Raw genomic sequence first — 25,141 nt, 5'->3', positions numbered from 1 at the left:
GGCTCTGTGGCTGGGGTTGGGGAGGGGGCACAGGATGGTGAGCCCAAGAGCCAAACTGTAACTGCAGGGAATGGGGGTGGGGACCACCAGAAGAAGGCCCCCCCGCCCCCCGCAACAGCATGTGCTCCCCGGAGGCCTTTCCCACTGCTGATGCTCTGTGGGGCGCCTCATATGTGACTTTAGCAGCTGCTTAGTGACAATGGAAGACAAGAGCTTATGGCAGAGTGACACTCTCCAAGCAGGAAGCTGAGGCAAGGCATGGGTCAGACAAGGAGCCAGGTGAGAACAAGAAGTGGGGGAACAGCTCTCCGATGGGTCCCAGCCCACCGGGGGACCCTGGAAGGGGGCATGGTTGACCCAGTTTGGCGGGGACCCAGCCGCCTTCTGTGTTCATTTCCCCTAAAACAAAGATGTCAGGGGAAGCCGCAGACTGGGAGGGCTGCCTGCAGAGAGGCAATGTCGCGTTACCAGGAGTTGTGACCTCCTGGCCCGAGCACAGGATGTCGCATGGCCCCGAGGAGTGGTTGACTCATCTTCCCCTAGGAAACGGGCCAGGCATCCAGGTGCAGCTAATCAGTGTGTGTGTGTGTGTGTGTGTGTGTGTGTGTGTGTGTGTGTGAACTGGGCTGCTGGGCAGGCAGGGCAGGGAGCTTTAACAAGGATCAGGCAGAAGACGAGGTCTGGAGGGAGCAAGGGCAGGGCGCGTGAGGGCCAGGTGAGGGCAGCCCGGCCGCGGGGTCCGGGCCTGGGGCTGTCAGCTGAGGGGAGCTGCAGATGGCTGTCCGTGGTCCTGCAGGCCGTGGAGCTGTCCTGGGGTCCAGGAAGAGCCGGTTCAACGCTAAGTACAGGCGAAGGGGCAGCTGCTTTCCAGAGATGCCGTGTTATAAAGCAGCGGATCTCCAGGTGTGGTCCTCAGATGGGCAGCATCAACATCATGTGGGAACGGGATAGAAATACCAATTCTCAGGCCCCACCTTGGCCACTCTGGGGGTGGATTTGCAGGTCCGCTCCAGCGGGAGAACCACAGTTGTCCAGAAACAGCTGATGCTTAGCAGGGTCTCAAGAGCCAACATCACGGTATAGGTGTGTGCTCTTTGTCCTCCAAGATCCATCTTTCACTACTTTGCACGACGTTCTGTGTCCCAGAGCCCCAGCTGTGTGGACTGACGTCACCAGGCTTCTCGCCAGCTGACTTTCTTTTGGGCTTGGCCAGTTGCGAGCAACAGATCGCAGGTGGGAGGAGGGAGAGGTCAGGGTGTTTCTCCTTCGCCCCCTCCCTGCTACAAGGAAGCCTGTGTCCATCATCCCCTCCTCCCATCCCCAGCACTGCAGCTCCTGCTCGAGGCCCCCCTTCAAGGGCCCACCTCCCCCTGGGCTCTCCTAGCACGCTGTTCCCTCGCCTTGTCCCTAAGCATGCTAATGGCTTCCAGCCGCTCCTAGTTTCCGGGTACCTCAGCATCCCTGCGTGGTTCCTGTCACCTGCCGGTGCATGTACATCAAAATGTGTTTACCTGCCTCTCCTGGCAGCACCTGACAGATAGCAGGCAGGGCATAAACAGATGCCACCGGCTGCTGCCAGGGCTGATGCTGTCACCAGCGGGCCTTCTGGAGATGACAATCCATTCCTCTGCTGCCCCAAGGAGAAGAGAAGGAACTGTGATAGGCACATCTCCCACTAGCTATGCGGAATGTTCTCGGTGCTAGTGTCCTTCAACCCTTTCCCCAGCCCACCATTGTAGGTACTGGTTAAAGATTTGACTTATTTATTTGAGAGAGAGAGAGAGAGAGAGAGAGAGAGAGAATGAGTGAGCAGGGGGAGGAGCAGAGGGAGAGGGAGAGAATCTCTAGCAGACTCCTTGCTGAGCGCAGAGCCCAACGCGGGACTTGATCCCATGACCCTGAGATCATGACCTGAGTAGAAACCAAGAGCCAGACGCTTCCCTGACAGAGCCACCCAGACGCCCCTGTAATTTCCACTTTAACAACAATGAAGTGAAGGCTCCAGTTCTGACAACTGGTAGACCTGGAGTCAGGATTGGAATTCATGTCTGTCTGGTTCCTAAGTCTGCATTTCCCACAATACAAAGTGCCTCCACCTAGATTACAACAAATGCTTGGAATCTTCTGACGGTAAAAATGATGCTTTTGAGATAAATACAGACCAAAAAGACCAGGGGCATTCTGAGGTGCTACAAGGAAGATGCTTCTCCTGAACACTGGTCAGCTGGTTCTTGTTGGTATTGGCAGGGACTAGGGAGGGCACATCCCTTGAGGTCCTCTAGGGCCTAGTCACTTTATCTACACTATCTAGAGTAATTATCAAGGGAATCCAACGAGAGGGAGATTATTACCCATTTCACAGATGAGAAAGTCGAGGCTCAGAAAGGTGAAGTCATTTTTCTAACAGCAACCCCCTCCCCCAGCCCCTGTGGCTTTTCCCTGTTAATTTTTTTTTTCATGACACTTACCAATATCTGACATTATATCTTTTATTGGTTTAGCATCTATCTATTACCCACTAGAATGTAACTCAAGGATCAGCTATTTTTTTGGTCTATTTTTTTCCACAGCTGTATCCCTGGAACTAGAAGGATGCCCGGCACATAGTAGGTGCTCAAGAAATCGTTATTGGCTGTGCCTATGAAGGTACGAGATAGAGCCAGTAAACTGCTAGTGGGGGATTGGAATCCAAGAGTCAGAAGGCAAGTTTTAAGTCTTCTGCATTTTCATCACTCTGCTTACCCCCAAACTGATACTTAGACGTGTACATTTATTGAGCATCGACTGTGCGTCTGGCTCTATTGTTGGTGTGTTTGCAAGCACAGCTGTGATACATGTTCTTTATGGTCTTCTAGAACTTAAATTGTTTTTCCTAAAATATTTCAGAGTTGAATTTCTTTTTTCTAATTGATTTTAATGTGGTTATACCTGCTGTGCATGTTGGGTGGTGTTTTCCCTTCTGTGCCCCCCCCAAAGGTAACCCCCTGCCCATACCCATGTGCCTCAGCTCTCATGGGGACCCTTGCTACCTCTTGTGCCGTGATGGCGGCCACTGCCCTGACCTACTGCTTCAGGCATAGCTCAGTGCTGCCCAGCTCGTTTTCCTTAAATGTCCATAAGGGGAGGGGCCCTGTCTGTGTAGCAGACGTATAATGGGTACTCAATAAACCATGTCCAAAAATGACTTAATAACATATATTATTGAACGATCACAGTGACATTATGCATTATTATCATGCCCATTTTGTAGATGGGGCAACTGAGGCCCAGTGAGTGAACCAGAAGCCTACTGACTTCCTGGCCCCCATCTTCAACCTCCAGCATAGACTTTCTACACATTTTGAAAATTTTGGTTTAAGATTGGAACAAAGGATCCCAGCAACTTCTTTCTACTCCAGTGTGGCGTTGGAACCACCTTCCAATGTAACTAGCTGATGGTAGCTTTTGCTACAAGAGGCTCTCAACTGGAGAAAATAAAAAACATAACTTGGCAACTCATTTGTAGAAATAGGTGCTCCTAGCCCTCCCACACTGGCCAGATGCAGAGGGGCAGCCCGGGGAATGGGAAGTGGCCACCTTCGGCTTGAGGACTTTGCTGGAACATGCTGCAGGATGGGCCACCTGCCATGTGGCCACTTCAGCTGTGAAAAGGTGCTGCCCGCCTCTTAGGTTCAGATGTGGGAGACTGGGTCCCATCTCCTCAGACCACCTGGGCAGAATCGTGGTGAGCCGGAAGTTCGGGGGCTAAGGGCAGAACAGAGTGCTAAATTCTTGTCTCCGTCACAAACAATATGTGTCTCCATCACCACCCTGGTCATTTGAGGAAGGAAGAAACTTAAAACCACCAAACCTCTTTACGGAGGGCCTTAAGGAGACCCGATAAATTAAAGTCAGAATCTATCAGCTGAGTGAATTAGGGTATAATTCCTCACATTCCATTGTAGCGGGTCTAATCTCAGGATTTCTTTAATTGACAAAGCTTACCACTCCCACTCCACCCATCCGCCATTAAAAATATAATTGCTCATTTATTCATTCGACATTGACTAAGCTCTTATTATATGACAGGCACTGGGCTAGGTGCTGAGGATTCAAAAATGAAAGAAAATGTAATTTACACCATTTAAAAAAAGATATCTCTGATGGTTAATTGTAGGTGTCAACTTGAATGACCACGGGATACCCAAATGTGTGGTCAAACATGATTCTTGGGGGCCCCTGGGTGGCTCAGTTGTTTGAGCGGCTGCCTTCGGCTCAGGTCATGATCCCAGGGTTCTGGGATCAAGCCCTGCATCGGGCTCCCTGCTCAGTGGGGGGCCTGCTTCTCCCTCTCCCAGTCCTCTTGCTTGTGTTCCCTCTCTCGCTGTCTCTCTCTCTCTGTCAAATAAATAAATAAAAATCTTAAAAAAACCCCCCACATGATGATTCTGGGTGTCTCCATGGGGGTGTTTCTGGATGAGATTGACATTTAAATCAGTAAACTTTGGCTAAAGCAGATTATCCTTCCTAATGTGGGTGGGCCATACCAAAATAGTTGAAGGTCTGAATAGAAGAAAAAGATTAGCTTCCTTGAGCAAGAGAGGATTTTATAGCAGGTGGCCTTGAACTTCATCTGCAACACTGGCTTTTTCTGCCCGATGGCCTTCAAATTGGAACATTGTCTCTCCCCACGTCTCCAGCCTGTGGCCCCACCTTACAGATTTGACTAGGCAGTCTCCATAATCACACCAGCCAATTCTTCATATGAGAGCTACAGTCCCCCAAACTCAAGCCAATCCTACTGCAGGGCAGCCATTCTGTACAAGATGGCGCTACCCCTGCCACAGCCATTGGCCCAAGGTTACGCACCTGCCCTGATTGGGTCAAGCAGAGCTGTTTTTCACCTGGAGGAGGAGCAAGCATCAGGTCAGCCGATGGGAGAAGAAGAAGTAAAGCTCAGGAGCCACTGGTTACCATGTTCCCACCCTGGGAAGAAAGCCAGGCAGTAGCAAGAGAGAGCAATGAAGAGGAAGTGGAAAGCCAAGGTGACAAGCCGGGGGATCGAGAGTGGTCCCTCCCTCCAGCTGTTCCTGGGCCTGACCACATTCCTCTTTCATGGGACACTCCAGTATTCTTGTCATCAATCTTCCTTTTTTTTTTTGCTCAACATAGGTCAAGTTGGTTTCTGTCACTTTGAACCAAATCATTTTTTAGACCGAAGGGAAAACAGAAATGAGAGTAAAAAATGAAGCTAAGGTTAAGGTTAGTGGATGAACTTGAGGCTCTGTGGCTCTGCAGACATATGACGGAACGGGGCCACATGCTTAGCCCTGAGCTTTCCAGAGGCCAGCCCAAAGTGGGAGACATGATAGATAAGATTCAGTGTCCATACAAATCAAAAGAAACCAATCGGTCAGAAGCAACACTCATGGTAGATTAATACCGAGACCAGACAGAGATTTCTCTGGGGTCTTTTTAGAGGGGGCACTAGGCAATTTGACAGTACGCCTCAAAGTCTGGACCAGCATCACCACCTTGCTAGGCGAACTTGTTAGAAATGCACTTTCCGGCATTTGTACTGTGGGGGTGGGGCCCAGCAATCCATGTTTAAATAAGCCCTCCAGGTGATTCGGAAGTTTGAGAAACACTCCAGCACGATAAGCCATGTTCCCACGACATCCCATCCCAGCAGCTAGCATAGCAATGAGCTTTATGGGGCGCTCTGTCTGGTCACAGCGCCCAATAATCACAGTGATGCCTGCTGGTTCCGCCTGCTCTGCTCCACTCTCTAAGCTACACAACCCCTCCTCCACCATTCCCGGCCATTTTGGGGGGAGACGGTCGGTCCCAAGGCCCCACCGGCACTTGGGCCACGGAGTAGTCATGTGACCCTGGCCTGGCCAATCATCGGGCCCAAATCAATTGAACCAAGGGGATCATATGACCCAACCGGGGCCAATCAGAAGCCCTTCATAAGATTTGAAAAATGAATGCCGGTGGAGAATGGAGAGGGGATTTCTTTTCTGTTAGCAGGCTGAGAGGCGGGAGGGATAGAGAGGTTGAGAGAGAGAACGAGAGGGAGAAGAGATTGATTTGATCATTTTTCTGCTCCTGGCTCTAGAATCTGCAACTTTAACGACTCTACTTTACTTCTCACTGCAGAAATGTCCTAAGACTTTCCCAACTGGACTCAGGCCAGAAATGAATCATTCGGAATCTCTGGCTTCCTGGGGCAACTGACATTACCGTGGCTGGTCCCCTCTAGCTGGCTGTGGGAGAGCAGTGGTAGAAGTGTGGGCTTCCAGGCACATCCTTCGAGTAGCTAGGATGAGGCTGGAGTAGAGGGGCAGAGGCTTCTTCTTTATAGAAGACCCCCCTCTTGACTTGGAATCCAGCCAGGGGTGTATTTTGCTTCAAGTTGTTCTGGAAAGGGATGCCCGGAATTTGCGTGGTTCAAAGTTGAACAGCCAATGAGCTCCTTACTGAAATTTGTAGGCCTGAAAAGGACATCTGCTTTGGAAATTGTCCAGCTTAAAACTGTTACAGCCCCACCTATTGCCGGTAGGACGGGTGGGAGGGTCCTTCATTTTCATCAGTTCTCCAAGGGTCTGTGACCCCGAAAAGTTTAAGAGGCAGTTCTCCATGGTAGGCAACTCTGGGATTGCTTTTTCTCCTCTGCACTGAAAGGACCAAACTAATTTTCTGCATGAAACCTCCGCTTGGCCTGAGGTGCTGCTTTCCTACCCCTCCTCAGCAATCCCCAACCCCCACAGCAGGAAGAGAAACCTTCCTATCAGGCTATGTCCTCACCAGGCTCTTCAGCTTCCCCACATGTCAAAACCCAGTGCGGCTAATTGTCAAAGCATGTGGTTCCACATCCAAATAACACTTAATTCCCAAGCTCTGGGGTATTTGACTAAGAGTCTAACCTTGAATGCACTGTGGCTTAATGCCTGCCAAAGGCTGGAAGAAAAAAAGTATTTATGGAGGATTTCCTGAAGGAGACACAGTCCATATATCCCATACTCTTAGATTTATCTTTGGATTAAGCTAGAGCTAAGAAGTGAAATGGTGAAGGGGAGCTGGTAAGAGCAGATGTTCTGAGGTCAAGTTCTGGATACACCGACTACTAGCTGGGCTGCCTTGGGCAAGTATCTTAAATTTTCTGTGCTCCGCTTTCTTATTTGTAAAATGGGCTTAATGGTAGTACCTGCTTCTTTGTGGTAGATTACCTTATTGGTCCCGATTCTTCTGTCTTCCCCGAATCGATGCCCTTTGTCCTGTAACTTTTCACTGCCCTCCTGCTGTAGCAGATTGGTCTGCTCATGCTTCCCCCGCCCCTGCCCCCAAGGCCACCCTCACCTCCTTGATTCTGGGCTCAGCTATGTGACATGCTTTGGCCAACGGGACGGTAGCAGATGAGATGCAGCTGATGCTGGAAGATTGTGCTGGAGGCTTGCTTTCTTGTGCCTCTGCCACTGCCTTAAGGACATGCCTACCGGACAGCGAGGCAGGCGGAACAGAGCTGAGTCGCCCCGGAGGACGTCAGCCTAAATCAGCTCACCCCTGCTGTCCTCCACTCCCCCACCCCGCCACCCGGCACACAGGCAAGTGCAGTCAAGATCAGCAAAGTTGCTCAGCCCAGCCCGCATCAGCTGAATCCTGCAGATGCACAAAGAGTGTTAATTGTTGTATGTTACTACAGTTTTGTGATTGTCTGTTACACAGCCAAGACTGGCTGATACAGTCATGGTGTTGTTGTGAAGACTAAATGAGTTCGTACACGTGAAGTGCTCAGAACAGTGACTAGGACGTATGCTTTGGAAGTCCTGGGCATGGCACGCACATATACCTCGCACGTCTTGGGTTCCTTTCCCAGGAGCCTGATGCCTGTTCTAGTCTGCCTTGCATGTTGCCGCGAGCCGCCATGTGTGGAGAGAGCGCTGGGGGCTGTGGGTAACTGAGACGGGAGAGACTTCACGCCGCCCACCTCAGTGCTCAGGATTTGAATGCTTTCCCACCTCTCCTCTGGGGTAGCTCTTGGCTCCTGCTTTCTCTGGCTTCAGTGTCTTTGGCTCAGACATTAGAATGGGAGCACCACAAGAACAGACTTTGTTTGTCTTGCTCACTGATCTATCCCTAGTGTCTGAGGCAGTTACAGACACATAATCATTTTGGGACGTGTCCAATTGGTTGACTGATTACGGTCCAGTTTGACTTTGGTCTCACTTGGTCTCACCCGATTCCAGTGCTTAACTCCTGCTAGCTCTTTCTATCTTTTCCTAAGCGTGCTTGGAGCCAGTGGGATGGAGCAGTCCAGAGCTCCATGGGTGACTAATAAAGACCTGGGTAATGGGGCAACACCCATCAGCCACCCCCTCACCCCAGGAGCCTCAGACAGGCAGCCATACTTGCAAGTGGAGTTGAAAGTTGTCTAATGGTGCCTTTTGAGCAATATGGGAGAGATCTTCTTTTCTGAAACAGCCACCCATCAAAGATTCCTAAAATTCTACCCAGAACTTCCATTTATGCTAAGCAGTGCCCTTTGCCTGCCATTAGCTTAAAAATGCAAATACTCTTGTGAGGCATGCCATTTTGATTATTTAACTCTTTAGTAGGAAGGTATTTCTAGAAGTAGTCCTTCTTATAAAATTATATAACTATACTTAAACAATTCATCCAGAAAGCATTTTTTGAGCACCTACTACCTTGCTGGGCACCCCAAAATGCAAAGATATCCTGCCCTCAGGGAGCTCTGGGCTAGTTAGAGAGGTGTTTCACGTCCCTAGCTTTATAGAAGGTGGGATACGATAAGCACTTGAAAAGAAATAATGACGCTAATAATGGCCATTTGCAAAAGTGGCCACAGATTCCTCCCTTCCTTGAGTCTATGTCCTTGCATGGTGAATTCACGTATCAGGAGGTGAAACTTTCCTCCACCCCTTGAATCTGAGCTGTCCTTGCATCTCACTCCGGCAGATGGGGGGCTTAGCAAATGTGCCGCAAGCAGGAACTTGAATAATGTTTGCACACTGAGGCTTGTCCTCTCGCTACACCCGGACTCCACCGTGTCACTGGCTTGGGAGAGTCTGCTGGGAGCTGAGAGACACATGGCCCTGTCACTGCCGTCGCCAATGGCCAGCCAACCTCTGGACACGTCAGCAGGGCCACTCCGGACTCTCCAGCCTGCAGCTGACCCCCTGACCACAAATGCCCTTGTGAACCTAGCCGAGGTCTGCAGACTCCGGTCCAGCCCCAAGGAAATGGCCACCAGAACCATCACTGTTTGAAGGCGCTTACTGCCAGTATGCCGATGAAAGCCCTTTCCGCGTGAAGGGGCCAGAGTTACAGAGAGCAGAGGAGGTGGGGTGCCCCCTCTGCCTACCTTTTAATTTTGCCCAGGGCAGGCTGATGTTGCAGAAGAGTAGCCCCCATCCAGAGGAAAGGCGGGGCAACCTGTCCTGACTCCCTTCTCCCAGTGACGAATGTCCTCCTGTCTCCCCTTGCCATGCATAATCAGCTCCCTTCTGGAATTTTACCTGAGCACGCCCCAGTCCCTGGCTGTTTCTCCAGGCCCCGGTTGGCCCGACATCTCTCAGCTGCCAATCCTTTGTGACAAGCTCCCCACCCCAACCCCCAACGGCCGTTAGGGGGATTTGTCAATAATAAATTCCGAAGCAAATTGAAATATTTTGCGACAGCATAAAAACAAATGGGAGAAAACGGTTCCCATCCCCAAATGCTGATTGAATCAAATATTGCAATATCGATTGTATGATACATTTTCATATTTAATTCAATGAAAACCATGGGGTTCGAATGCTTTCCATTACCCTACAGAATTTTTCAGTTTGCTGGAGAATTTATTACTGGTGTGCCACCACATCAGATTACTATTGAATCAAAATCCTGCCATGTTATTCAATCAAAGACCGTGATTCTAACCCCAAGAGTCGATCATTACCACTTTTCCCGAAGTGTATTTCCTTTTTCCTGTTTGACACCAGAGCGGCGGGTCCTCTTCCCCGTCTGTACATTGCCCGCCCCCCCCCCCCGCCCCCCCCGCTCTCCAAGCCACCGCTGGTGAAAACCTAGCAGAAACAACTGGCTTTTCAATATCGATCTAGGCTTTTCTGGGAGCGAATGCTCTCATCTCTCCGGTTTTGTCTCCCCTCCAGGCCCTGGGGTGGGCATGTGTCCACCATCTGCGGGAGACAGCATAACAAAGAGGCAATGAGTGACCTTTGGCAGAGAAGGAACTTGAAGGCTCACGGCAGATGCTGCTAGTGCTTTCCATGCCTCCTCGAAATCCTTCTTCTGCTCCTGCGCACGCCACCTTCCAGGGGCCTTGCTTCCCGACAGCCAGCGTCCTTGGGATCTGGGCTCAGGGAGGGCTGGGAGTGCCTGGGAACTGACGGCCTTCTGGGGGTTTCCTTTCACAGATACCCTGACTCCTTTGTTTCCTGGTCGGTCGGGCATGTCCGAAGGTGACCTCCCTCCCTGGTCCCCAGGAATGCCTTGCAGGGTTGAGCCCAAGTTCCCCACTGGGGGACTTCCTGTGACACTTCACCCTGCCTTGGTCCCCTTCCTTTCTTCTTCACTTCCCTGCCTCCCATTAAGGGTTGCCTTGTGACCGCCCCCCCCCCCCCCCAATTCATACACTGAAGTCTTAACCCCAGTACCTCAGAATCAGACCTTATAGAGAGATAGGATCTTTAAAGAGGTCAGCAGGTTTAAATGGTGTCGTTTCGGGGACCCTGGTCCAATATGGCCCGAGTCCTTATAAAAAGACGAAATTTGGACAGAGGCACGCATGCAGGGAGAACACCGCATGAACGTGAGGGCAGACACGGGGGTGATGCTTCTACAAGCCGGGGGACACCAAAGACGGCCAGCAAACCACCAGAAGCTAGAGGAGAGGCCTGGAGCCGACGCCCCCTCACAGCCCTCAGAAGGAACCAACCCTCCAACACCTTGATCTTGGACTTCTGGCCTCCAGGACAGTGAGACAGCGCGTTTCTGTTGTTTTAAGCCCCCCAGCGTGTGGTGCTTTGTTACAGCAACCCTAGCTGGTGGAATTTCTTAATGAAATCCCTCTCACATGAATCCTCGTCCCACGGTCGGCCATGGAACCCAGTGCCCCGATTTGTCCATGCATTTTACATGCCTGCTTGAGATGGAATTTCCGAAATCAGATTAGAAACCCCGCCCCCCCACCTTAAACCGAAAGCCGGCGCAGGCCAGCATGTCTGAGTGGCGGGCGGTGTCTGGCCAGGATCGCCCGGCCGTGGGGGCTCGCTGGCTCCCTCCCCTCACCCATCTTTCTTCCGTGCCCCTCACAGCTGTGGCCCTGGCTGCTTCACCAAAGTTGAATTGAGTGTCCCTGAAAAATATAGCGTAGCATCCTTTCCCTGCCGCGAGACACTAAACCAATAAATTATAAATCAGCCAGCAGCCCCGTGACATGCGGATGTAATGAGAAATGCAAAATAAGAAAAGACACGGGGAGGAGAACATGCAACTCTCTCTCCCTCAGCTAGGCTCCCGAGCACTGGGGCTGCTTCCTTTGGGGCTCAGAGAAAACCATTGTTTTCTTTTCTCTGTGAGTCTCTGTTGTTACATAGGCAACACACACACACACACGCGCGTGCGCACACACACACACAGTGTTGCTACTAAAGATCCACCAGAGGCTGCCATCAGGAACCTGGGAACAAAACCCAGGATAATAGAACTATTTGCTTCCTGGGGTTTATGAAAGTCCTGAGAGAAAGGGCCGAATTGCTCCCCCCAAATGCCAATGTCCTTGGCAAAAGGGTCATCCCATCCCGGCTCTGCTCCCTTCTGGCCCATGGCGAGCGGCAGGTGAATACTCAGCTTGACCAGCACCTCCAGCCCGGGCGTCACCAGTGGTCCTTCAGGGCACCTTCTGGAATGCCCAGGAGAAAGGGGTGTCTGGCTCATCTACCTCTCCTCAGGGTGTGGACCCCAGCCGCTCTCCTCTCTCCTCTCTCTTTGTTTATTTATTCATTGCCTTGCATCCATTTATTCAGCTATTCAGTGGCTGATAGAGGGGGTCTGGGAATGAATATTTTCTAGGCCTCTGGGGAGCCAAATGATGCTACTCGAAATGCAGGAACCGTCTGTCTTCCTTTCCCACCACCCTCTGCCTGGTGGCTGGTTTCCCATTCGCCTTCATCCTCTCTCTGCCCCTGGAGAGTGGTCGTTAAGCCCCAAACAGAAGAGGCCTCTGGGCAACCCCCACTGCCCTCCCCACCCCCTTCCCTGCTCTGGTGGTCTCCGTCTCCTTTTCTGTGGTCTGAATGCTTGTAACCTGCTAATATACCCATTTATCCACAGTGCTAACATCCCCAAAGCCCTGAAAACAAAGGTTTGGCAAAAACTCATCTGATGGCAAAACCTGGCCTGAATGCATGTGAGGCTGTTTAAAGCCTTATTCCATCCCAGTGAATGTGAATATTCATACATTTTGCTGCAAGAAACGTTAGTGTGTTTGACTGTGAGGTATGCGGTTTCATGTACCATATGGTGAATGCACCGTAAGACCTTCCTAAAAAATGAAAAATTCAGAATTCTCAACCTGTCCATCCCTGTGATTTGGCTAAGGGATTGTGGACCCATGCTAGCTCCCATCTACTGAGTCAATGCCAAGTGCCAAGAGCAGGGCTGACCTTTTTCTAAAGTGCATCACATTGGGTATTATCAACAACTCTGCGTGCGTGTGTGTGTGTGTGTGTGTGCATGGGTATAGTGTTATTATTCCAACTTTACAGATGAAAAAACTGAGGCCTGAAGAGTTCAACAACCTGCCCTAGGTCCCAGCTAGTAAGTGGTGGAGCCAGGAATTGATCTTCCCTATATTTGACTCCAAAGCCTGGCCTCTAACCACTGTGTTAGTCATTGAGCCTCTCGGTGGCCGCCCGACATGAAGTCTGTCCAAACAGTCCCAGTAACTAAGGACTCCAAACTCCTGATGCTCACCACAGGCCCCAGCAGCCACTCAGACTCAAGAGAGACTGCTCAAATGGAGAGCTGGTGGGGAGGACTGTTTTCTAATCTACATGAGGTGGGGGACCAGCAGGTCGGAGACTCACGGGAGGCGGGTGGGGATCCGGGTAGAGAAAGAGCAAAATGCCTTCCATCCAGCCCAGGGTGGGGTCAGGAGGTGGGCATGTTCCTGTTAGAACACTGTGCTGTTTTGCTTTCACTGGGCCGTCTGCATGTCAGGAGTGATGAGCATATCTGTGCTTCTGCCCATTTACCAGACAACTTCCTCCCGCCTCCTCCCCCTCAACCCCCAGCCACCTGTACTGCCTTTCTCTGTTTATATAAGAATTCTATTCCTGGAAAACCTCATAGGGTGACTTCTCATTGGCCTAAGTCATAGTTACCAAAGGAGAAAAAAAAATTGAGGGCATTCCTGAGCCCCTAAACTAAAACCACCTTAGGCTAAAACAGTACAAAAATCCTATTAAAATGGATAAAATAATCTCAGCACTTGTCATTAGTTATTATAACATAACCTAATGAGGAATTTTCTTATCATTAATTACTCTCCAGTGTGGCTCTTTAATTCATCTGCTTCATAAGTAATATGCAGCAAACCCTTAACACTGTGTTCCAAGAACAAAACATACATAGGACACTCAATGCTTAGTTAATTCTACATTTAATAACAAAATAGTGAAGATGGAAGAAATTAATGAGAAGTATGCACACGATATGATACTCACTGTGCGAGTTACCATCATAAGGGTCAGAAGAGTTGAGGTAGTCACTCTTCAAAGCAGGAGGCTGTCATGTGACTTTTTGGTAGCCCTCACAAGATTAGGCAGCCATGTACTTCCCTGCGTCTTGGTAAGCCCATGCTGGGCTTAGCCATGTGGCCTGCTTTGTTCAATGATATGTAGGTAGGAGTGGCAGGGGGCCAGTCTTGTGTTTCTGCTCAGACCGTTTGCACTTCTGCTATCTACGGGTCTGTAGCCACCAAGTAGCCACTGGTCCAAGGAGAGTGAGATCATATTTAGAGCACCCCCCACCCCGGGCCCTCACCCACTCCGGAGGCTGAAGCAGAACTTCCTCAGATGACCTGTAGACCTAGAAGCAAGATAGATAAAGTTTGTTTGGTAAACTACTGAGTTTGGGGATGATTTGTTATGCAGCATTATTATAGAAATAGCTGACAGATACACATAGTAAAGTAGAATGCTTGAATCTGAATGAGCCCACATTAGGCATGTTTGAAGTCTCTTTGCAGGACCACAAGTGTCCCTTGAGTTGTTTAGCCAGCTAAAGTCTTGGTTAATCTTGGAGAGTCTGAGCAAATCCCTTCCTAAGTCGGTGGGTTGGTTTGAGCCCGGAGTACATGTAGAATTGGTTTACTTTACTGCCCCACCTCCTAACGCCTTCTGAGTCATCAAAATGTCTGCATCTCAATATTCGAAGAGTGTGTTTCAGTTTTCCAATCCTTTTGACATCAATTGTTGATACGACTAGCAAGACCAAGGCAAGAATTCCTGCCACATCCATGGCATTCTCCAGAGAGAATCTGGCATTCCAGATCCCAGAAGATCTCTTTTGAGATGTTTCCAGGCCAGGGCCACAGGATGCTGTCACCCTTGCATGTACTGACCGGACCAAGGCTGGACAGACACTTGCCCAAGGACGACCAAGTCACAGACTGGCCAGTGACCTATGAGGTGACCTGCTTCCAAAGTGCCACCAAACAGAGGCATAAGCGACAGCTTTCTGGGCCCACAGTGGAGAGAGTGTGAACCTGAAGGCTGAGGTTTATAAGAACCAAGTCATGGCAGATGAACACAGGCCTGTCTGGCATTTTCCCTCTCTGGCCCTTCTATGAAAGCTGCATCAGCATCATGAGGGAGCCCATTAGAAACACAGACTCTCAGGCCCCACCCTCGGCCTCGCAGAGAATTGCAAGTCCTGTTCAAATGGGCTGGGGGGATTCAGAATCAGGCTGATGGAGACCGAGAGCCATGGAGCCACGAGAAGGCAGCATAAAGGTGTTTAAGGCACCTGCTTCAAGAAGGGGGTGGCCCCCAGCCGCAGCCCCTGTGGACGCCCCACCCACATCCGGTCCAGACACCTGAGTTCACCTGCTGCTCTGGGGGGAGTAATTCACATGCTAACAGCTTCCCACCTCCACCACCTGCCTGCCTCCCTGGGCTCCTCTGTCTCAGGGCAGCCTCCAGAATCGGGGGCAGAGCCAGCTCCGTAATTTGCCAGGCACACTGCAGAATGAAAATGCGGGGCCCCTTCTTCCAAAAATAGAGCACAAGTTTTTTTTTTTTTTTTTTTCTCTCTCTCTTCTACAGCAACCCTCTCTCTTGACCCGTCGTGGTGATTTTCATCTGCTAGGTAATATCGCACTCCCTCGGGCAGGGGATTATTCACAGGACAAGGGCAGGCCCCTCACAGGAGCCCCCCCCTCCACCACCTTGGCCCACGCCCAGCCCTGCCAGCACTGTTGCTCAGTGCAGCCTGCAGCTGGGACCCCAGGGTTGGCAGAGGGCTCCCACATGCAGTGGCGTGGGCTGGGCGTGGCTGGGAGAGGGGCAGGCAGGATGGAGCAAAGGGAACGTGGGTGGGGAAGGTGTGGAGGGGATGGGACTGAGATGAGGGAGGAGGGGTGGGCAGTGGGGAGGCTATTCGTTGCTCCTGTTGGTGAGGGCAGAAGGGGCCAGCTGGGTGCCCTGGGTCTCGTGGTGCGTACGACCAGCATGAGGACCAGCAGGGCCTGGCCTGCCAGAGGCCATGGTTGCAAGTCCCGGTTTCATCCCCACGGCCCCGGCAGGCCCACAGTCACTTCCATCAGCCAGGCCTGACTACAGCCACAAGCCACACAGGCAGGGAGACCAGGTACCCGGTCAGAGCATGCAACTGGGAGTCGGCCTGCCTGGGTGCCAATCCCAGCTCCGCCGTTAGTCGCTGTGTGACCTCGGGCAAGTTTCGGAACTCCTCTGTGCTTCAGCTTCCTCACCTGTAAAGTGAGGGTACGAGTAATACCTACCTCGGGGAGGTGGTACAAGGCCCCCGTTAGTTAACACAAAGTGTTTTGAATGGTGTCCGGAATATAGCCCATCGTATATTAGAGTGTGAAGTAGCACTTCGGCGTGGGATGACAGATCGTGCTAATGAGGCTCGTCAGCCAACAGCTTCCTAGGAGTTGGCCTAGGAGACCATTCTGCGGACTATTTGCTGCCTGGGGCCCTGGGATTTAAATGTCCCACACTGGCATGGCCCTTGGGGGTCCCGTCGTCCAGGGGTTGGATGCAGGGGCAGAGGAAGAAGGAAAAGGCGTGGGGCAGTCTTCTCAACATAAGTAGGCACGGGCCTGCCCAAAAAGTGGTGGGATGGGGGGCGGCCACTGCTGGGTCAGGCTGAGCGAGGGCAGGGGCTTGGCTAATTCTCTGAGTTACGGCTGGAAGGAGGGTGCCTGGAGGCCAGACCTTGAATATTCTTGTCTACCACGTGAAGGGCTTTGGACCCTGTCCTCAAGGCAGTGGGGGAGCACTGGGGGAATCGTAATGAAATGATGTATAGGAGGCGCGATCAGTCATTCATTCATCAAGTACTCACTGAGCAATAAGCATGTGCCGTGTTCCGTTCTAGAGCCTGTTGACAGAGTGCTGAGCAAGACAAGCGTGTCCTGGCCTTCAGGGAGCTGACGGGCAGTCTACTTGGGGAGCCACGGGCGGGGTAAACCTTCCAGTGATAACAAGCCCCAGCCCTGTTGGGACACAGGCCCTAATCCCACAATAGCCGAGCCTGGGGACTACGGGTTCCTTGTGCTGCTTCACCGAGCTGCCAGATGCTAGGCCTGTGCTGACAATTTGGGAGCCCCCTTTTGAAAGAGCTCCCCACCTTCATGCGGGGGTCTGCCCCCAGTCGTTCAAAAGAGCTGGTCCAGCGCTCTCCCTTGGCTGCTGAAACTCCCTGATGTTCCTGGTCCTCAGCAAGGTACCTAATATATTTGCATTGAATAATCACCAAACAGATGCCTGTCGAGCTCTAAAAAGCCATCTTGTGGCAAAAGGGTGGTCTCAGGTTGAGTGGTCCGGGGAGCAGCTGCTGAGATGGAGTTAGTGATTTTTGAGAGATGCCTTAATCCTTCCGCCACTCGCAGGCAGGCCTATATTGAACCGGGCACAAAATAATAAGCCAGGAGCAGCGCCCATGAAAGGAAGGGGGAGGCGGCAGGAGGCGACGCAGCTCTGAGAAGTCTCTGCCTGTCCAGCGGGATGCCTGGAGCCAAGGGTGCCCGGTGGCATTGGGGCCAAACGGCCAGTCCGGAGTGCCACCACCTTGCTCAGCTGTTGGCCGGGGCCACTCCGAGACGGACGTGACCTCAGCTCCAAAGATGTGGCCGAGGCTATCAGCGGGAGGCTGTCAGCTCACCACGCTCTGGGGCGGCTGGGCAGAGCCCCTTCGTGAAGGCTCTCTGAGTAATGCCTCGGTGCGTCTGTCACCAGCCCCAGAGGAGGGCTGGGAGCAGACCTGGAATCGGCGTGCATCCTTGAGGCAAAGTCTCTCTCTGCCTTCAAGGCTCTCACCAGCCGGCAAGAACTTGTAAGGATTCCCGATATCCCTAGAAGGAAAATACAGGCAAGAAAAGCCCAGCTCGAGCAAGTTCGGAGGAGGCTGAGCCCATGTGTGGGAAGCTGCCCGGTTTGCCCGCTGCTCTGGGGACTTCCCCACCCAGGCCGATGACAAAGATCTTTCCACCGGCAACGGAGAAAACCTTTTCTATTTTCCTCTTTCTTAATTTGGTGGAGAAGATGCAAATGCATATAGATTCCATCAAAATGCTCTCACCAATGATAGATATCCCCTATTTTGTTTCGCTCCCGTTTGGGTTGTTAGCATGGCAGCAATTAAACTTGACAAAATAGTGATTAAAAAACAATGAAAGGCAAATGTGCCTGCACACCAGCATGCATCTAGACCATTCTGGAAATGATCTCTTAAGTGTTTGAAATCTGCTTTATTTTCCTACCGCAGGAATGAGTTTTCAAAAAAACAGCACTTAGGAAGGGCAATTTGCCACCAGCATTCCACAGCCCCAACAAACAGTATTTCTTTCTAATGGACTGCCCCCCCTCCAAATTTTAGCTGCAGTTCCCAAATCAGATTCATTATCCGAAAGAACAAACGCATGCCACAAAATGCCCAGAAACCCAGCCTTTTCCTGCCACTTTTAATAATGCAAAAAGCAAATGAAACTTCTCCAAGGCAACTTCGCTTTCCCCGGGGCTTCAGGGGCACCAGGTGCGGGGCTGCCTTGGTCTGGGAGGTCACGGCCACTGCAGAGATGGGAGGGCGAGCTGCCATGCCCCCCTCGCCCCGAGTCAGTGGTTGCCGCCTTGTGTACAAGGGCTCCATAACATCTGGCCGCTCTTACAGGGCTCAAGTGCAGGACTCACAGGGAACCTTGTAGAGAGAGGGACGAACAGCGCGCGGCATTTTCAGCCGTGGCGTTTTTGTTTGTTTTGTGCAATCCTGATGCGTATCTAGGTTTAGCGGAGCCATGGTCATGTCTTTCTCGCTCTTTCTGATGTGCAAGCAGCTTTCCGGGTCTAATTATAGATGTAGACTGTGCATCCTGATCAATAGTCCTGAGTGTCCTCTTGCTTTAAGCACTGGTTAGTTCCTGCTGATGGGCTGGCATTTCAACCTCTAGCTCTGAGCAGGGGCCTTCAGACTCCTCGAGCCCGTCAGCAAAACCCCAGCTTCTCCCTGAGTGCCCTTTGAACTTTGCAGATTGGGGATCGGGGGGGCCTCCACCCCAGGAGGCCCCATTGCAGGGAGGCCTAAGGAGGCTTCGGGCCAGCCTGATAATGGCCAAAAGATCTGTGCCACGAGCCTGGGGTTCAAAGGCAACAGCCAGGACCGGACTGGCCATCAGAGAACGTCCCCCCTTACGTGACTCCTCAGGGGAGGGACACCGGAGATCCTTTGGCGGCAGGCAATGGGCCTTGGGAGCAAGGCAGGAATCCACGTGCCTCTTCTCAATTAGCTCTGGTGGAGCCACCGTGGTCCTGGCTCTGGGGACTCAGAAAGGCCCTCTGTTGGCTTCTGTTTAATCGTGAGAGATGCACCGCACAGGGTTGGCGGGGAAACGAAGAGGCAGAGTACATTTGACCTGCAGGGTACACAGGAGACTGTGGAGCAGAGAGGTGCTTCATAAGAGGGTTTTTCTGGATGGGAATGAGTGGCTGCCCTGCGTGGCTTGGTGCCTCCTCTGAGCGCGGCCCCGACAGGCTCTCTGAATTGGTTCTGTGTCCTCTGCCAGGCTGGCAGGAAACTGAGCAGGGCGCACTGTCGAGTACCCAGCGGAGCAGGGCAAGGGATCGGGGGGCGGGTAACGCGGGTTCCAAGCAAGGTGTCGTCTCAGACTCTCTGTGCCTCGGAATTTCGGGGTGTTCCGGGGGGTCCCCCCGGCTCCCCTGCACTTGGGCATTTCTCCAGGCTCCTGGGCCTTTCCGGGGCAGGCCGGGGCCCAGGGAGGGCAGGCGAGGGGAGGTACACGGGGGGACCACTTGGAAAGCAGCCAGCGTGGGTAACGCTCCCCAGGCCGCCAATCCCGGGCCTGCCCGTTCCTATGGAAACAGGCGCCAAGAGAGGAGCCCGTGGCTGGGAGCCGAGTCCCGGCGGCTGTCAGGCGCCCCTGCCGGCTGCCCGCTGGGACCGGGAAGTGCCCTTTTCCCAAACCATCCCTGCTGGCTCTGAGTCAGAGGGTCTCCTGGCATCTGCTGAGCTCGAAGCCGGGATGGAAGAGGGGAGGGAGGAGAAGGAGGGGAGCGAATAAAAATATTTACACTTAACAAACACTTTGATGTTTGAAGACTGTGTGTACAAATGAGGGCTGGGAACATCTTTGGTGAGGGTTTGGTGTTTCCAAGCAAATCTCTTCATACACACACACACACACACACACGTGCACATATGCACACGCAGTCTCATGCTCGCTTTTCCTCTTGATGGGTTTATGTTCTCACCGTAGCCGATTGCAGAGCTGGCCTTGGGAGGGCTGGGGGTTGTGTTGGACCAGGACCCAAGGACCACACCCGTGCGCCTTGGTGGGCCTTCCTCTGCAGTCCCGAGGTGGCCTGGGGTGGCTGGCTGGAGGACGCAGGAGGCAGCTGGGGCTGCCTGGCCGGATGAGGCATGCCGGGAAGGCTGCCTGTGGCAGCTGCTGCGCGGTTGGGGGCACCAGGGGTGGGGAGGCCCGTGTGCCAAGGTCAGCCACCGTGAAGGGAAGGCCATGAGGCCTGGTGTTCAGTTGCTTGGGTGAGCACAGAGCCTTCTTCAGGGAAAACGGGCAGTCGGGATTTGGGTTGGGATGACTGTTATTTTTAGGGATCCTGAAAATTGGAGAGGGGGGTGGGGTGTGCTCAGGCAGAGGCAGTGGGGATGAGGACCCAGACAGCCTTGGTTTCTATCTTCCATCTGTCCTTTCCTGGCTGCATGGCCTTGGGGATGTCACTTAACCTTCCCGATCCTTAATTTCTTACATTGTACCTAATAACAGCAACTCCCCGATGGTGTTATTGTGTGGGTTAAATACGTTAGAACGTACAGAATTCATAGTATTTGCTCAATAAATGTCAGCGGGGATCATCGGGTTCGCCCAACAACCGATGACCGGGCATGTCTGACCTGCATGGAACAGTGTTCCACCTGCAGAGGATACCACAGTTCCTCGGGCATGTAATTTGCCTTCGGGGAGTTTCTAGTCTAGTGAAGAAGCCAAGACAGGGACATTAATAATTATGAATGTAGGCGTAAAATATAAAGGAGAAGGTCAACAGTGTCCACACTGCTCTTCCTCAAATAGTACTTTTCAGATAAAACTAAGATAACGGAAGTGTGTACTACACAGGGAAGGTTGGCTGCTCTAACAAATAACCCTCAAATATCAGTGTGTTTCGCGGGCAGTTTTCCATGAGGTGATTCAGGAACCCAGGCTCCCTCCATCTTCTGGTTCTTTTATCTTCTAGAACCTCGAAGTCCTCCTTTGGATCCTTTCCATCCAGTGGGCAGAGGAGGGACAGGAGAGAACGCATAGGACTGCGTGGGAGGTTTTAAAGATCAGGTCTCAGTCTGTCCACATTTTACTTCTCAGAACCCAGTCATTGGCCCCACCTAACTGCAAAGGCTTCTGGGAAATGCAGTATTCCTGTCTACCCAACTGGCAACTAAAGAAGGGTTTGTCTCGGCCGTAGTTGGAAAGGGCTAGGGCCAGACAGCCCCGGTTGGTCTTCCATTAATTTCCCAGGCTGCCGTAACAAAGTCACACAAGCTGGTGGTTTCACCTCACAGTTCTGGAGGCTGGAGGTCTGAAATCCAGGGCGGGTTCCCTCTGGAGACTTCGGGGGAAAAGCTCTGCCATGCCTCTTTCCTAGCTTCTGGTGGCTGCTGGCCATCCTTGGCCTTCCTCGGCATGTAGATGTGTCCCTCCCGTCTCTGCCTCAGCCTTCCTGTCACCTTCTCTTCTTGTCTTTTCCCCTTCTCTTCTGAGGACACTTGTCATTGGATTGAGGGCCCACTGTAATCCAGGATGATCTCACCTCGAGATCCTTAATTTGACGCATTCTGCAAAAGCCCTTTTTCCAAATAAGGTCACATTCACAGCTGCTGAGGGGGCCTCTCTTTTGGGGAGGGCACCATTCAATCCACTGTAGTCTTTGATGTTGGCCCTTTGAACTTGGACTGAGGCTTACAGAGAGACAGGCTGCAAGTTGACGGGAGGGAAGCTGGTCTCCTGAAAGGTTTGATGCTGCCAAGTGGGGCACCAGTGGGCTGCCTGCTCGGACCTGGGTCCGAGGTGAGGAGGAGGGCAGGCTCCCTCCCCTTTTGCAGAGCCCAGTGTGGGGCAGGAGTGGGGGTGCTGGCCGGTCGCCACCTCCCATGGTGGCTGAGCCCCTGGGTGAGGCCATCAAACTGCACATTTTGCCTGGGGAGCCAAAGACAATAGCTAGGAAATTCCAACGGGAGAGCAAAATGGAGATTTTTCAAAGGAAATATCAAAGAACCGGTTAAAGGACTTTAAACCCAGAGAACGCTATGAAAGGGGGAAGAGAGGGAACACTGGGTTTCCTGTGAGCAGATTTCTTTGCAGAGAGTTGTTCTCTTGCTGGGAGCCCAGCCCCCCACAAGAAAGAAGGTTCAGGTGTGTGTGGCCGTGGGGGCGCCGAGAGCCTAGCAAGAATGACGCACGCGCTCCATGGGAGAGCCCCATGATCCTTGACCGCAGCTGTGATCTGGCTCCGTGGACTGGAATCTGACACATGCCTTTCTTCTCTCTCAGGCCAGGGCTGTTTCCCTGAGGGAGAGGGGGTGAGTGGAGGGGGCAGATTGAGAGAGAGAGAGAGAGAGCTGCTTCTGCATTTTGGACGGCACATCTCAAGCACAGGGTGCCCGACCAGGCTAGGAATGTTGACCTGCTCCGGGGTTATCTCTAAAAGGGATTCAGTTAAGAGGGTTGCAGCCCAGAGCCTCGGTTCCTCCACAGCCACTTATCCCTTAGAAGCCTAGAGCTTTCTGCCTGGGGGCACTGTCTTGACTTAGAAGTGTGCTTGGGTCCTGGCTGGGCAGTCCCAAAGTGCCAGCTAGCTTCTGCACCTTGGGAACAGTACTCAACCAGTACCGGGTGGGAGTTGGTGGGAACCCATTTCCTGTCCTGGGGGGGGACACTCTGAAGTGTGTGCCCTCTACAAGCCCCCTGCCGCGGGATGAACCCGGTGGCCCACAGCAGTGACCTGCTCCGAGCACCACCTGGATGTGTTGCCTTCCCTCCCCCGCGGGGGTTTCCCGGGATCCCCTCCGTAATAAATCACTTGTCCCCGTGTCCTTCTGGGGGAACCCAAACTAAGGCAAGGGTTTCTGTCAGAGGGGAAGGGAATGCTAGCAAATGTCTGCGTGGAATGGGTCCCACCGAGGGCAGCAGGTGTGTCTGCCCGAAGACAGGCACCATGCCCCGTCACCGAAGATGCAGCCGGAGCCTCTGGAGGGCCCGTCCAGGTTCCCATGGAAGAGCAAGTGGCTTTGAGCACTGGTTAGGTTCAGGATGCCATCTTATAATAGCGCCATTATGTCCGAAAGTGTTCTACGTCTTCCTCCTCCTCCCTCCCCGCCCTCTAGCACTGGAGGAGGCAGAAGCCTCTGTTAACTGGGTAGGAAAAAGAATCCATCCCTTCCTAAGCCTCTAAGGCTGGTGGTGGCCCTCAGCCATGCAAGTGGCTGGGAGAGGAGCATGGATGGGACACCAGGGGATGCCAGAGGTTTGGCTTATCAAATGAGCACGCCATTCCAGGGACCAAATGGGCACTCGTGTGTGTGTGTGCACGTGTGACTATAGTAAACTTGTGTAAGAGGAATCAGAAAAGTCCTGGGTCCTGGGAGCAGGTCCTCCTGCTGAAATCCCTTTGAAGGGGCCATGAGGGTAGGCAAATGTCCTGTGGTTGCTGTAACAAGTCACCAAGGATTATGTGGCTTGCGACAACAGAAATGTGCTGTCTCACGGTGCTAGAGGGGAGGAGTCAGTAGGGTTGGTTCCTCCTGGAGACTCTGAGGGATAGTCTGTTCTAGGCCTTTCTTCTAGCTTCTGGTGGCAATCCTTGCCGTCCTTGGCTCGTAGACGTGTCACTCTACTCTCTGCCTCTGTAGTTACATGGCCTCTTCTGTGTGATTCTGTGACTCTAAATTTCTCTCTTCTTGAAGGGACACCACTCACTGCCCACCGCCCCCCCACCCCAATCTAGTATCACTTCATCTTCACTGGATTACGTGGGCAAAGACCCTACTTCCCAATAATGTCACATTCACAGGAACCTGGGGTTAGGATTTCATCATTGATTTCGGGGGGGGGGTGACATGATTCCACTCACAACAGAGAGAAAAAAATTAAACTATGTTTTGATGCTAACTCTGGAGAGGCCCTTGTTTGGTGTGCCGGCCACATCTGGGAGTGTCCCTTGGCCCAGACGTGACTGCCACTCCCGAGGCCAGGATGTGGTCTTGCCCTCGATCGTGGGCCCCAGCCAGCAAGGTGGGATGAAAGTCACTGCGGAGCCTGAAAGGACTAGCGTAACACGTGTGCCGTGGTCTCACGGGCGCACTCTCTGGGATGCCGGAACATTCTAGGGGAGCGCTCGGTGGCTTAGTGTTTGCTGGCCGGCCGGCAAGGGGGGACCAACCCGGGTTATACGAAACTCTTCCCAGAGAAAACGCTGACCTAGATGTTTTGGAGGGCTGGCTGCTGTCTGTCGTGCCTGGCAAACATGACCTTCCGCTCGGCCGTGAGCAGGCTGCAGGGCTCCGTGCCTGGCAAGGTTTCAGTCAGTGTATTTGACCACATGATGCAGCCGCCCCCGCCCCACCCCCAGGGATGAAGAGAAGTCCCCATCTCTCTTGGTAGCTTCCTCACTGGGATTCGTTCCCACCCCGCTGGCTCTCTCCTGGGGCCCACGCTGCACTTCTGGGCTGGCACTGAACTTGCCAGAATGACGCCGTGTCTCTGGAAGGCAGCTCCCAGCTCTCCCCCAGGCTGGCTGCGAGACCTAGGTATCTGTTCTATTTGTCTAGCAGCTCACTTGTCATCTGAAAGACTAAACCCGCCAGCTCCTAGCCCATGCTCCGTGGATCTTGGGGCTTTACAGTTCCTTGTCCCTCCCCAAGTACTAGCCAAACATTTACAAGTAGCTCCAAGGGAGCATTTTTTTTTTCCCCCTGGGGAGAGAAGCCATAGCCAGCTTTCATGAGATTCGTAATGGAGCTTGGGGTCCCCCGGGGGCTGAGACCGGATCAGACATTCTACAGGGCTCGTCTAGCCAAAAATTCCAGGGCTCTGGGGCCCCGGGACTCCATGACTTTTGGAGACGGGGAAGCCCCTGAGGGGTTTGTGACAGATCCAAACAGACCCCTTTACGTCCAGCTCCAGGGTCCACTTGGTGAACAAGTGTGTTGTGGGTTGAATTGTGTCCCCCAAAAGTTGTGTTGAAGTCCTAACTCCCAGTACCTGTAAAAGTGACTTTATTTGGAGGTAGGATCTTTGGGATCGTAATCCAGGTAAGATGAGGTCATATGAGATTAGGGCGGCCCTTAAATCAAATGACCGGTG

This window comes from Mirounga angustirostris, unplaced genomic scaffold (genome assembly GCF_029215605.1).
Source record: "Mirounga angustirostris isolate CCGP_5_RB_7025 unplaced genomic scaffold, mMirAng1.0.hap1 SCAF_11, whole genome shotgun sequence".
Taxonomy (NCBI): domain Eukaryota; kingdom Metazoa; phylum Chordata; class Mammalia; order Carnivora; family Phocidae; genus Mirounga; species Mirounga angustirostris.
The sequence above is the reverse complement of the archived record's forward strand: the minus strand, read 5'-3'. Positions refer to the sequence as shown.